Here is a 14,916-nt window from a genome sequence, read left to right as displayed (position 1 = left end):
CACTTGTTTCAGCTTGTCTCAGGCTGGCTTAGGAGTTTGAGCAAGCTGTGGTTTAGGTTTGCTGCCACTGCCGGGCACCACCACTGTTTTTGCATCATTTCATTGCTCAAAATCTACTACTAAAGTTCTAAAACCTGTGCAACAGCTTTAGCGGCAAAATATAGTTTTTTTTTCGGTGTTACTAAAAGGTCTGCATAGTGCCCTCTGCTACCTCGGGAGGAGTACAAAAGATATCGCGAGAGTTCGCCCACCGTTGTCAGCGCTATAACGCATGTAGCCCACACCTCTCTCTCATTCAGGCGTCCACTGACCCAGGGAGCCAGCTATGCATTAAGCTAAGTGGCGGTAGTGACAGGTGTGCGCTGCATGCTTTGGCATTAACAACGTTGTGCCAGAAACGCGGCGCTGAAGCCATAGGCCGTCGGCGTTCATTGGCATTGGCGTTGTCAATGTTTTACACTCTGATAATTTTAAAGAAAGGAAGGCGAGCGCGTGCGGCGAGGCACGCCAGCTGTGCGTAGTGATGTCACTTGTTCCTCGCGCATGAGCAGCACGGCTCTCCAGGAGCCATGCAAAACTGCTCAACCTCGGCCAGTGTAGCTCACGGTACAAAATGGGCCGCACAATCCCTACCGGTGGCTTTGATGGAAACAGCCACCTGCCAGTGCATTGGTGCATCGCTTAACCGCTGTGTAGGGTGCCTTGATGTCCGCTCGCGGCACTGGCCATCGAGGCACCCTACCGCTGCGCGACTGCGCTGGTACGAGGACTCGCCGCGATGGCCAGCCCTTAAGGCGCGGCTTGAAGGGGCTCTGAAACACTTTCCGAGGGGAGCACATCAACTCGCTCAATCACTGTAATGTGTTGTCATCAAAACCTGAGCCAAATAACACATTTCTACACGCAGCATAGGACCCACAATCACACGCTAAAGTTGGCGAGCCCTTCCCCGCGACTTTTTCGCGCTCGCACCCTCCTCTGTCTCTCGAACCTGCGTATACAAGTTAAGAGGTAGCTATTGGTTCGAATCTTTCTGATGTCAGGCGGCTATCATGGCTGCGGTCAGCAAGCCGGGTAGGTCCGGCGTGTCAGGAAGCCGAGCTCCCAGATTGGGGGGGGGGGGGGTTGCGGAGGAGCGCCGACCTTCCAGCGTGCAAAATGTGACAAGAAAGAATGGTGCGAAGACACTGAAATTCAAATTTTGACTGCAGATAACTCAGCTTCTACAAAGCGTATTAAAAAAATTCTTGGTGGACAATATTTGTGAAGTGGCGTGCTTTAACATCCCAGGCATACTGAAACTTTATTAGAGCCCCTTTCAGAGCCCCTTGAAGAGTCCCCTGCTTTTGCATGTGTACTCGGTTTAACTACGTCCCCTAGCTACTACTTTTTTGTTCCAGCAGATGGAGCACACATACCCCTATAAGCATGCATGCTTTTCATTGACCTCTGCGAACCCGCATGGCTGTACATGCCACTCCTGGTCTGGAACGCTCGTGAGTGGCTCCAAACAACCTAGCTCTGATCCTAACCGTAGTTTGTGTACTCATCTTATGCTCCACAGTGCAATAGGCAGACATTCATCATGGTTTCTTCGTAACTGGGTATGTTCGCTCGCATAGAATGGGCGCATCACGCCTTCTCCGACACTTCTGCAGCACTTTATCGCTCAGTGAAACAAATGCTGTAAGTCTAATCAGATGCATATTTTTGTTCGCATACAAGGAAATATTATAAGCTTAAGGAGATGCATATTTTCGTTCATGTATGGTATTGCCAATGTGAGAGGTGGATGGTGAGTGGGATCTTGGCTTTTCAGCAAAAATCGTAGTTTAAAAGTATTGGATGATCGACCCAGGAAGCGCAACTGAAAGTTGGGGTAAGGTCGACTGAATGGTATTAATTGGTTTGTAGCATTAAATGCAGGAGGCCAATGAGAACTGGAAGCCATGGACATATCCAGACAGATATACTATTCCTAATATTGCTTTCCCCATTACACTCTCGCACAGGTTGCGACGCATTGCATACCACAAAAGCGACGGCCTTGTCCGTGGGCAATGCGATGTCAGCACACGTTAAAGAACCCCAAGTGGTCTAAAAGAATCTGGAGCCCCCAACAACGCCGTCCATAGCCCAAGGAGATGCCTCAAATATCTGTCGACGTGAAACCCACCCAGGAAGTCACAACCGACCATCTTGCCATTTCAAACATTTTTTGCCATAGCATATATCTAGAACAGTTCGTGGAAAGATACGCTTCTGCAAATATCTCATGCTGAGTCACCGCTTCCCCCCTCTCTCGAACTTTGTCCGTGCAGCTCAATCACTCTGTTTCGACCTGCACTTTTCTATTGCTTCGTTCAACCGCGTAACGTTTATGAATCTTTTTTCAGCCATTACACCAGCACTGCCCTTGTATTAATTTATTCGTACCCTGTATTTTGTGCTATGTAACTTCATAACATAATTCCTCAGTCGTTTACGCATCAATGCCTTGCTTTTGGAAATCGCTTTGTTACTCTGGAGCTCTGTGTGCAATAGTGTTTTAACGAGCTAGTGTTAGAGAGGACGTTCCAAGGAACCGCGAGGGGCTCTGCGCTGCCTGCACAGCTCTCTTTCATATATCTCATATATTCTTACACCGTGTGCACAACACTGTACGTTTAATCTCCACGCCGCACTACCAAACCTTTCCCTTGCACCAACATGCACTACACGCATTGTAGCCCCTGTAAAAAAAGGGTAAGCTCTCGAAAGTGGAGCAATTTTCACGCGAAAAACTGAAAAGAGCCAGACGCACAGGCCCGCAGAAGCTATCAGAGTCCCAAACAGAGGACCCCGCCGACAAGGACCGGTCTTCACAGTCACCCTTCCTACAAGTGTTGGCTCTTATTAGGTGCAGGTAGCGCAACCTGCCTCGGTTGGCAGGTGTGAAAGTGGAATCCCCGTTTCCTATTTTAGGGGCGGGTGTGGGAGGCAACGGGAGGCTTAGGGGCTAGGCCATCCGTCTCGGCTGCGGGAGGTGGTTGGTTCGAAATCTACCGTCAGACAAGGGTAGGAGGCACCAGCTAGAGAAGTGGAGAGAAAAATTCCTCCCTCCCCAATTGAGAAGGTTTTCGGTCACAGCTCCAGCCAAAAGGCTTTTGCAAAGACACCCCTAGTCTCCGTGCTGTTTATAGCATTCCGAATACACTTGGGCAGCCTAGATTAAAGAATCCCTTCAGTAGAAGTGGTACAGAGCAGATTTTCTATTTGACAAGCCTAGCAACAATTCAAGGCCTGCGTTAAGTAGTGTACATTGGCTGAAGAGGATATGCTCAGAGCAGCCAAACAGCATACAAAGTGCAAATGCGAGACAGCAGGGCGGGCAGTGTAAAAAAAATCTTTATTATCTGCTTCTAAAAACTCTCGCTCTGTACACTCTGTTAGTTAGTTATATTGATTTTAATGGCGCAAAAGCAATCAGGCTATGATACGCCAAACACAAGGTTAGAGTTTTTGTTAAAAGTGAAGCATTTTCTACTTAGAGTTTGTTTAAAACGCTGGCTTCTTTGAGAAACATAAAATTCATGAGATGTCAACCAGTGCTCGAGCACCGAAAAGTAACATGGGGTGTAATGGGATGCTTTCTCTGTAAAATGTTGTAAAATATTTCTTTCTTAGTTAGCCTAGCAACAATTCAAGGCCTGCGTTAAGTAGTGTACATTGGCTGAACAGAATATGCTCAGAGCAGCCAAATAGCATACAAAGTGCGAATGTGAGACAGCAGGGCGGGCAGTGTAAAAAATTCTTAATTATCTGCTTCTAAAAACTCTCGCCCTGTACAATCTGTGATGGAGCCCCGAGGTCCACAATGAAAAGCTCACAAGCCATACAGAGTGCACCAGGCTTGTCAAAAGCACTCTGCAGTGCAAAGCAAACTGCAGCCAGCGGTAGATTCTGAACTCAAGGGTAGCCCTTGTGAGCAAACACAACCATACAGTCGCAACACGTTGTACAAACACGGGCATTGTACTTCATATCCAGCAACTGCAATAGCTTCAGTGGCAGATGTCGCTTCAATGGCAGATGTCGCTTCAATGGCAGATGTCGCTTCAATGGCACACTGCTAGAGTTCAGCACAGGCCTGGGGCCATATTCTGCACCGCTCTCAATACTAAACAGTTACTAAAAAGCTCACAATGCCGCCATATGCAACGCTCCCACTGGTCGGCCTTGGCCGGCGGTTTTTGCGTCAACGGTGACGTAGTGAACACGGCTGAAGTGGTGACATTGCGCACCTAATTATGCGGGCTGACACTTGAGAGCAAAAAAGGCAGCTCATAAACCGCTCTCAATCTTTGTGATCGAAAATTGTGGCTGTTCCGCACGAGCAACGGTGTAGGAGGGTGCATGAAAATGGTTTTGACGTGCGAGACGAGTTGTTTCGACGCTTCAAGGAGACTGCACAATGTGCAGAATGGCTGTGCAACGACCTCGCCGTTGAACTGGGTGTGTGCGGGTGAGCGGGCTGTCGGTGGATTGGCAGGTACTGTGCGCGCTGAGCTTCTTCGCCACCGGTGGGTTTCAAGGCACTGTAGGAAGTGGTTTGGTTGGTTTGGTTTGTGGGGTTTAACGTCCCAAAGCGACTCAGGCTATAAGAGACGCCGTAGTGAAGGGCTCCGCAAATTTCGACCACCTGGAATTCTTTAACGTGCACTGACATCGCACAGTACACAGGCTTCTAGAATTTCGCCACCATCGAAATTCGACCGCCATGGCCGGGATCGAACCCACGTCTTGTGGGTCAGCATCCGAGCACCATAACACTGAGCCACCGCGGCGGCACACTGTAGGAAGTGAAGCAAACGTCGACATAGCTTAGCCGACTGTGAGCAGGTGTTTGCGGTGGGTGGTGGAGACCATTGTCAATGTTAGGTCGCAGAAGGGGGTGCGTTCACTTTCGGGCGAGACCCAAAGAGGAGGCGGCGGCGAAGGAGGGCTTCCTTCGCTTAAAATTTTGTCGCGGCAGTATTCCCGGCTTCGTCAGGTGTGTCGATGACACACTCATCGCCACCAAGAAGCCGCGGGCCAGCGCTGCGAGCAAGTCTCAAGGGATTCTACGCTGTGCATACGAGTGAGTAGACCTCGGCCTCTGTTTTCGTCCGCATGAGGTCGGCTACAAGTGCGGGCCTCGGCAATGTGAGTTCGTGCTGTGCGTGATTTTTCTCAGATCTGTGGTGCGAACATGCATATTCTGGCCGTGGACATGTGCTGACCCGGATCCATCCACGACGCGGTAGTCTGGCGCCACTCCAAGGCGGAGGAAGGCCTGCTGGACGATGGTGAAGTTTTGTCTAGGCAAGCAGTAAAAAGGCCCTGTCGACCGTCGGGCGACCTCACTCACATATACTGAGCTCCAGCACACTGCATTTGCCCTGATCTGCTAAAGCTACAAGAATGAGCCTGGCTAGTTACACCAATGCGGACACTTTACAGTATGGTACAGTGTATTTTCACCCATTTGCAGCAGAAACACAGCACTCATATAACGTTGTTGAAATACATGATATTTTCTGTGTAAGAAAGCAAGGCAAAATGCACCTGACAGCATTTGTGTTGTGTAGGCAGTCACAATGCATCATTTATATTAGTAGAATGGTAGAATACTGACCTTATAGCAGTGCTAACTCATATATCGCCATCCTGTGTTGTCTGTATGCTCATGAATATCATGTTCTGCAGAGCCTGGCTGTGGGCTACTTGGCATGAGTCTTCCATTGTATAGTAGAGCGTCCTGTAAGGCTGTTGAGATCACCGAGAAAGGACATGCTTAACTGCATAATTTTTTGTTCTGCAGGAGACAGTGTCTACTCATTGGAGCCAGCCATGGCTGCTTGCACCAGTGGCGTGGCATCACAGAACGACCCAGCTGAAGACCTGTGCAACATGCCCCATTCTTTCGTGCTATTTGTGGTTGAGCCCTGCATCGATAGGCCGAATAGCTACTCTCAGTGCTTTCAAAGGCACCGGACACACCACCGCCAGTGCGAGTGGACAGTGTGCATCATCACTGCGCGTGCCACACTTCACAGCCTCTCTTTGGATGCATCCATGTCAGCATTGGGCACAGGCGACACTGCCACTGACTTAGAAAAAACGGGCTACCTCTATATGCTGGCTACAGACAAGATCCTTCCTCGCCTACCTCCACCAGGGCAGATCAATGCACTACTGTATTTTCAGCCTCTTAGGACGACCCGTCTCGAGAGGCAGGCGTACCTTGAGATGGTGCAGGGACAGTTGTGGTGGCAGCTCTAGCGTCAGGCAATGACTCACCACGCCGGCGTGGAGAGTCACATCACAGCCACTCTTTCTATTGCCACTGCCATTGCCTCGTGTCAGTGCACAACACACATCTGCAAGTGTGTGAGCAACTGTGTGATGTGGTTGTGCCCTTGCCCACAGCCAGCCTCGTGGTCTGAATGGATTGCCAAATACAAGCCTTTATAACTGTGTTTAAACAAGTGCCCCACCAGCTGCCACTTTATTGACAGTGTGTGCCAGTATACTTCCCAGTCCCTCAGCAGTGTGTTCCAGTCTCTCTCTGAAAACGGAATAGGTGTTGAAACAGCCAGCCCTGTGTGTTAAACGCATCTGTGTTCACTCTCTTTTGCCAATGCTTGCGTCGACTCACCTGCCCCTTCCCTGCTATCACTTTCCGCCTTGGTACAGTGCCTGTGGTCATTACCCGTGCGACGGACATGCATAAAACCAAGAGTGTAGTGCTGAGTAAAGGCACTAAATGTTTGTGATGGTTGTTGGAATCAGAAAGCACCATCAATGCTTTTTTTAGTGCAACATACATTCAGTAAGTGCGTTTATTGTTTTAGCCACAGCATTTCACATGACCGTTTTTATTGCACAAGAAGCAGTGTATATAAAAGCATGCTTTATCTTGATGTACAGTGATCATATGGCATTTTCAAGTGTAATTAAGAAAAAATTTTGAGTTCAAAGTGCCTGTTTTCATTCATACAGAGGCTGCCTGTTCAATAAGTACTGCATGGTACAGTGTACATAACGCATTTTCAGGACTTGAAAACATTTTGGCACGTATAAAATGTGTATCAAAGATAAGCTTTTAGATTGATGGTAGGTAACTAGTGGTTTTGCTCTTTGGCAAAAGCTAACTACAGCAAGGAGAATGCTGTATAAAAATTCATAATAAATATTGTAAGGTGCAGAGGCCACAGTGAATGCTGAATGACTAGAAAATCCTCACTGATAGACAAAGGTGTGTCAACACCACAGGTACATTACTGAGGAGATGGTGTGTGAGTAGAGGTTGTTTTACAATAACAAAACATGCAATACCAATACTGGGAATGCAATGCTCTACAGCTCGAAGAATATACAGGCAGCTCCATTATAGGAAAGTTTCAGCACTGGATGATTGCCCCCATAACTGACACCTAGCTTGGTTTGTGATAGGACAATGCTATGAAGCCTTGCTCTTGATGGCTGCGACATTTCCAAATGGCCCGACAAGCTCCTTATGCTGTCGGATGTGTGCAACAAGTACACCTTGAACTGCTTTCAGGCTACTTTTCCTCTTGGTATTTAATATCCTTTTTCAACTTCAATGCTTCGTCTTTTGTACAAACTGGTTGTTCCTTTCTCTATTGGAGGGGCCTATATACAACGTGCCTCAGCTACGAGGGACCAAGATTTAAAAAAATCAAAGTGTTCTTCTCAGCGTAAAGAAAGTGCATGTTAGAAGCTATGAGAAGTATGTAAAGCTCTTCAGACACTGCCCTCACCAAACCCAGCGATGCCAGCACGATCACTCCACCTGCTCTGCAAAATGCAATAACATATTGCACACTACTGCACTGTCCTACCTGTATCACCTCCGCACTACATCACTGCCCTGGATCATATGCAAACTTGAACGTTGCCTCTACACAGTCATTGTGGAAAATTCAGGTTGCTGTTTACCAGCCAATGCTCAATTGGCTCAACTTTCCGCCCTGTTGCAATTAGCCTTTACACAAGCCATACAACCCCCCTACTAATTCCCTGGTTGACCGCTGACCAGTTAGAAGATCAGCAAATGCCCTTGGTGGAACAAGCTCGTTTCACCCTCGATGACAATAACAAATTTACCAAATCAAGGCTGCCTCTCTCTCTCTCTCTAAACAAATTAAATGGAGCATAAACATCACAATTTCTGCATGTTGCCATAGGCACACAAAAAAATACCGCAGCAACTGAACATCAACCCAACGGACCATCAAGTGCGCAGCCCGATGTGAGCAGCATCACTTGGTTACGAGGCAGATGAGTGATTGTTGCCACAGTAACCAGGCTTGACGGCTCTCATTTCCCCTCACTGAGATTGCACGCTCCCAGCAGCTGCACCTGCCTGCTCCCGTCTATCGGCAGTTGCTGCAGTGTGATGATTCATGGTCATCCGGTATTTTCCAAACAAATATAAACAGAACCACACGTCACCCTTAGAGCACCTTTGTCATCGATAGTAGGTGCTGACTGACAACAGGGGCTAAAGTTGTCTTCGTAGATTTTCCACACGAGCGCACCTTGCAAGTCGATCTTGGCAGGCTCGCGGTAATCACCGCCTTCAAACCGATTTTTCCGCGCACTTAAGACATCCTGTCAGCACCTTGATTGTAGACGACGTGTAAAAAAAGCTGCAGAGCCCTGGAATCAGCTGTTTTTCTTTCTGGCTGCCATGTTCACGATGGATGCATATGTGGGTGGATGCATGGAGGATGGGTGGATGGATAAGGCTGAATCCTTTGAATTGGGCGGCAGTTTGCGCCACCTAGCCTAAGTTTTTTCGTCATTAGCGCATCCTTGCGGCAGCAAAATTGACTAAAGAGCAAACTTAATTGCAAATCTAAGAATGATCCTTGTTCTACTTGGTGTTGTTGAGTTAGAAACACAGCTTGCTAGCAAAATAAAACATTGTTCATTTTATTCACTGCGTCTTTACAGCATGACGTTAGCTTACGGTCCCTTGCCGTGCAAATAAATGCTTTCGGGCAGATCTCTGCTACTAGCCGCTAAAGCCCCTAGATAATCTGACCTATGGACTTCACTGGCCACTACTGATTGGCTGATTCCGCGGTTCGCATCTCGCGATGCCGTCATTTTGACGTCACGCTCTCAAACTTGAGAGCGATATTGAGAGCAGTGTAGAATACGCGCCCTGGTGCACTATGTACAGCTAGAGAGGCCGCCCTGAACCGAGGCAATAAATAATTTTCTGCACCGCAGCAGGGCCCTCGACACAACACCTCAACGACAGCTTTTTTTTTCCCCTATGGCCAGAAAAGGACACTGTGAGGCAAATAGCTGTTATTTCTTGCAGTGCACCATCTTGAGCGGGCCACACATGCTGCGATGCGAAAGAGTGGCAAGCTATGCAGCGCACACAGCCGACACAGGACACATAAAGAGATCTCTGTAGCACCTCTGTTTGCACGAGGTCCATTGACATGCCTAATTTTGCCTGGTCAATTGCACCTTTATCAGCTACTTGAACCCACTGAGTTTCTGCCATTTCATGCCCAACATACGCATTGTCATCAAGCAAGCCAAGCCGAGAAGTGGTCGCAGCAGTGGCGGCATAGCTACACAGCCAGAATTAAATGTCAACACACAAGAGCGAGTCGATAGAAGGGGTCATAAGTGGCACTAATCACCCACGCCTCAAAGAAACGCAACAACGGTAGGATGACGCAGATGAACAAGGGTAGCATTAACATTCTGTAGTCAAAAAGAAAAAAATGGGATGAAACGGTACAGAAAAAGGATAGGGAAAGGATGAGAAGTATGAGAGTGGAGTACTTGGGCAGTGTAAGGAAAGTAGCTGGAGCTGCCAAAAGTGGTGCCGGCGAGAGGCCGAACGTAGTTCGCCTTTTCGCTGATGACTCCGTAATTTACCGTAACATTACTACAGACAGTGACCGCCAATCCCTACAATCTGACCTGAACGCAGTAAACTCTTGGTGCTCATCATGGTTAATGACATTAAACGTTTCTAAAACTAAACTAATATCTTTCACTCGCCGTTCAGCTCGCATTCCAACCACTTATATTCTAAATGTCAATACCGTGGAACTAACATCAACATACAAGTACCTTGGGGTGCACCTTCAGTTTGACCTAACATGGCATCACCATATCGACCTCACCCTAGCATCTGCTAACCGCTGACTTGGTTTTCTTAAACGTAACCTCAGATAAGCCCTTGTACACGTTAAAAAACTTGCTTATATAACTCTAATACGCCCTAAAATCGAATATGCTGCGGCAATTTGGGACCCTGTTCAAGCCTACGTTATCACTAACATTAAATCCTTGCAAAACCGTGCTGTTCGTTTCATATTTTCAGACTACTCTCCCTTCACAAGCGTTTCAGCATTAAAAAAACGTGCCGAACTGGAAGATTTGTCATATCGCCCTAAACTTGCTCGCTTAACCCTTTTCCATAAGCTTTATCTCCACCCATCCCTTTGCAGTGATTTGTTTCAGTCACCTGATGCTATCTTTCCACGCCGTGATCATTCTTTCAAAGTCAAACGCGTAAACTGTCATTCATTGTCTTATGCCAATTCATTCATTCCCCGTACCATCACTGAATGTAATAGTTTGCCATCAGTCATCGCCACAGAAACTGACAATAAAAAATTTCAAGAGCTTCTTCACTGTAACGGAAATGTGTAAAAGTTTGCTGTTTTTGTTAGTTTTCATTTTTTCTTTGTGTGATGCCTTATGTTTCAATTAACGTTTTTGTTACACTTATTTGTTAAAATGTATCGCGATTACCTATGATTGTACCCCCCCTATGTAATACCCTCTTCTGGAGGGCCTTTAGGGGTAACTTGAATAAATAAAATAAATAAATAAATTTCCCAACCTGGGCTCTTCCATGTCCACTTTCGGTTCTCCTGTTTGCGGAAGGTATTTGTAATCCGTAAATTATCGTGAAAACCCGTTTATACCATATAAACGCATCTAAGGTTTATTGTTTATGGGGATTTAATGTTCCAAAGCGACTCAGGCTATGAGGAATGCCATAGTGAAGGGTTCCGGAAATTTAGACCACCTGGGGATCTTTAACGTGCACTGACACCACACAGTACACGGGCCTCTAGTATTTCGCCTCCATCAAAATTTGACCACTGTGGCCGGGATTGAACCTGCGTCTTTCGGGCCAGCAGCCGAGCGCCATAACTACTTAGCCACCGCGGCGGCAAAAAATGCACCCTGTTTTCCTGGAGGAAATATTAAAAAAAGACCCATGTAAGGGTCGCACGCGCACCCAAACTTCCCCGACCCACATAGAAATAGCCTTCGAAATGCATGCGCACAGGAGCTTCCAGGTGCCACCCACGGATGGCGCCCAAGACCGTGGGTCATCGCCATCATCGTTGACTTTTTTCTCTGCCATGAGCTCCCACTATCCATATTGGCATCACCAGCTTCAGCTTTTTGTGGCTGTCAAAGGCACGGGAACCGTGGTAGAGACGTAGTTCATTTTCATCCACATATAAAGCAAATGAGGAAGGCTCACTGAAATCCTTTATTTACACTGCATTTCGCACTTTAGTGATCATGACAATTATTCTTCAGTATCATCGAGTGCATCTGATATCCCCCGTTTCTTGAAAGCGTGACCAATGAGCTCCTCGGGATTGCTGGTGCAAGTGTGCGCAATCCAACTTCAGTGCTGTGCAGTCGTCTAGTTGCAGTAACTGCAGGTTCTCACTACCTCATTTTGTACATGCAGCAGCACCTGACGCCGTACTTAGTTTTTGGCAGCTACTATTACCGTATATTTCCACGTGTAGGCTGACTCTGCCTTCCCTGGGCAGCCAAAGAGGGCAAGAAAATGGACATTTACAGTGGTTCCTATAGGATGGTGCAGCTCAACGCAACAGACGCATAACAATGCAGTCACGAGGTAATCAATGAGAGATGAATGGAGATCAAAAGTGACAAAATGGCCCACTTCCCTGCATTCCACACTCACATATGCCCTGACTGACTAGCCCAATAAGTGGCAATCCGAACTGCCACCGTTTCTGTAGTTTCAGATTTCGGCTTGACAGACAGTGCGGACATTAAAAGAGGTCTGCTATCCCGCTAGCTGCGTGTAAAGAATTTTTTTTTGCAAAAATCAGGGTAAAAAGTTGGGAGCGCACAAATTACGAGAGTAAATCTGGTAATTATAACTGCCATCATCTCATTATTGCTCGAGAATTCTTAGATGTTGCCAGCTATACCCTTGACTCTGAATCCCACACCTAGTTGTCGCCAATCTGGTAAACTGTGATAGCAGAATACATGTGTACTAACGTTGCATATGTCTCAGTCATCTATATCCATAATCTTACTAAATTTGATGACACCTCCATTAATGCCCACCAGCTCCTTCAACTGCTCTGCTAAAATAGCCTCATTCAGTAACATTTTAGTGTCAAACGTTGCCAGGTTTGGTTTCCAAAGGCAGTCTGCACAGATCCAGAGATTCTGAATGCCAGGGGTTAATTGGTGCATTTCGGTAGGAGGTGGTGGCCATGTACTACACCAGAGTAGTTAATTCCTGTTTTTGTATGAGGACACATTTTCTTGTTCCCTCAGTGAGCCTTTCTAGTGTGGTTGAACATTTAATAGCATAACATCACTGGTTCTCAGCTCTGTTCGCCAGGAACAAGTAAAACCCCCAAGCCTGGTTCGTTAACTTCCTCAAAATTCGCATTGTTTTCTTTTTGTTTTGCTGATGGAGAATTGCAGCAGCACCAGGATCAAACCATGGGCCCCACGCACATGAGACTGGTGGCCATTATCTATGTCGCTTCAACATTACCACCTCCGTAAGCATGCTTTCCTGTCTCGCACCATAAAAGCAGGAGAAGTGGCCTCCAGTGAGAAATAAGCCGCCCTCAACCCGTTTGCAGTTTTTGTACACAGTTTTCACGTCCACGACAGCTACTGCACTTTCCATACATTGCAAGCTGTAGATATTGACAATGGTACATGGTTGAAACATCACATTTGGCTCTTCAGAATTTCGACTTAGTAGCGCAAACACAGAGAGCCACAGGATAACGAAAAAAGAAACGTCACGAGCACCTGTTTCGATGCTCTGTTTCAAGCGTTGTTCTATGCTGCATCATTTTTAAGCATGAAATGCTTTTAGCTCCCGTTGTCGGCAGTGTGGTGACGTCACGCCGAGACCGAGAGCCATCATCCGGGCACTGAAATCCACTCATCCGGGCACTGAATTCCAGTCATCCGGGCACTGAAATCCACTCATCCGGGCACTGAATTCCAGTCATCCGGGCACTGAAATCCACTCATCCGGGCACTGAATTCCAGTCATCCGGGCTCTGAAACGAGAACATCCGGGCACCGTACGAGACTTAACGAGATTTAACGAGACTCTCTAAGCCCTCCTACGCGACCGGCATGCAAGCGCCCGGTTGGTCTCCAAACGAGACAAAAAATAACTGCTGCCAGTGCTTTCTCAATGTTTATCAAGATATCAGTGGAGCTGTGGGTTTGATAATGCACGGAATTATAATTTCCTATTTGTAATAACGCGTGCAAAAAGCACATAAATGCCACGTTACACTTCGTTGTCATACGTGATCCGGGAGAGAAGCGCTGCGTTCAAAGGGCAAGGCATCGCGCCGAACGGGTGGTGGCGTTCCTCCCTTCCTTTACGGTGCGGTTCGCGTGTCCACCGAGATGGCAGAGAATTACTGCGTCATTTCCTTTCCTCAAAAACCTTGCGTTCAAATGGCAAGGCATCGCGCTGAACGGGTGGTGGCGTTCCACCCTTCCTGTACGGTGCGGTTCGGGTGTCCACCGAGATGACATTAGGCCCGTAAACATTTCATGCTTACTCTACTCTCGTTTACGGGAGAGGCAGAGATTTTTTTTTTTAGTCGTCTGTCTGTGCTACTTCACTTGAAAAGTGTGTTCAACCAACTAGCTCAGCACCAAATTTTGCTGGCAATTTCGAGGAACAAGTTTCTTTTCCTGCACATTCTGTACTCTGCAACACAGCAACATTCCAGACAGCAAGTTTGCTGCGATTATTCACTATGTGATACTCCTTTAACCCATATTTCCACATACAAGTACCTTGGTGTGCATATTTGCAGTAACCTTTCCTGGCAAGCTCATGTGGACTATGTCACAAGTAACGCTAACCATACTCTCGGTTACTTACGTCGCAACTTTTCTATGGCGCCCACTAACTTGAAACTTATACTGTACAAAACACTAGTCAGGCCAAAACTTGAATATGCGTCGTCTGTATGGGACACTCCTCTTAACTGACTAATTCTGAAAATAGAAGCCATTCAAAATCGGGCTGTCCGTTTCATTTTCTCTAACTATCATAGAACTGCAAGTGTAACTCAAATGAAAGCAAATTTAAACTTACCGGATCTTTCAATTCGTCGAAGAATTTCCCGTCTATGCCTATTCCACAAAATCTACCATTCAAACCATCATCTCAGAGATACGTTGCTTGTACCACCATCTTACATTTCATCCCGTAGCGGCCGCCAGTTCAAAGTTGGCGTACCCAGCACTCGCACCAACTTACACTTCGCCTCTTTTATCCCCAAGACTGCTAAGGAATGGAACCACCTTCCCGCTTCCATCGCCTCCATTACAAACGCCGACTTGTTTAAAAATGCTGTAATTGATTTTACATTGTAGTGCCGCGTTACCTGTTGTTTTTGTTGTGTATCACCCACTCCTCTCTGTAATGCTTCGGCCCTGAGAGTAAATAAATAAATAAAATAAATAAATAAATAAATGCAACTGCACGATCAAAAGTCTAAGAATTTTGAAAAGAAGTTTTCCTGACCTGATGGAGGGTCC

General features: G+C 46.9%; 1 pseudogene; it reads left to right on the top strand.

The window, feature by feature from the left end:
- The first annotated feature begins 1,461 nt into the window (after positions 1-1,461).
- On the top strand, positions 1,462-5,331 carry LOC149356906 (uncharacterized; annotated as a pseudogene).
- Positions 5,332-14,916: the final 9,585 nt, after the last annotated feature.

This window comes from Amblyomma mixtum, chromosome 3 (genome assembly GCF_055824585.1).
Source record: "Amblyomma mixtum isolate Tamu chromosome 3, ASM5582458v1, whole genome shotgun sequence".
In the NCBI taxonomy this organism is placed as follows: domain Eukaryota; kingdom Metazoa; phylum Arthropoda; class Arachnida; order Ixodida; family Ixodidae; genus Amblyomma; species Amblyomma mixtum.
The sequence above is the reverse complement of the archived record's forward strand: the minus strand, read 5'-3'. Positions and strand labels throughout refer to the sequence as shown.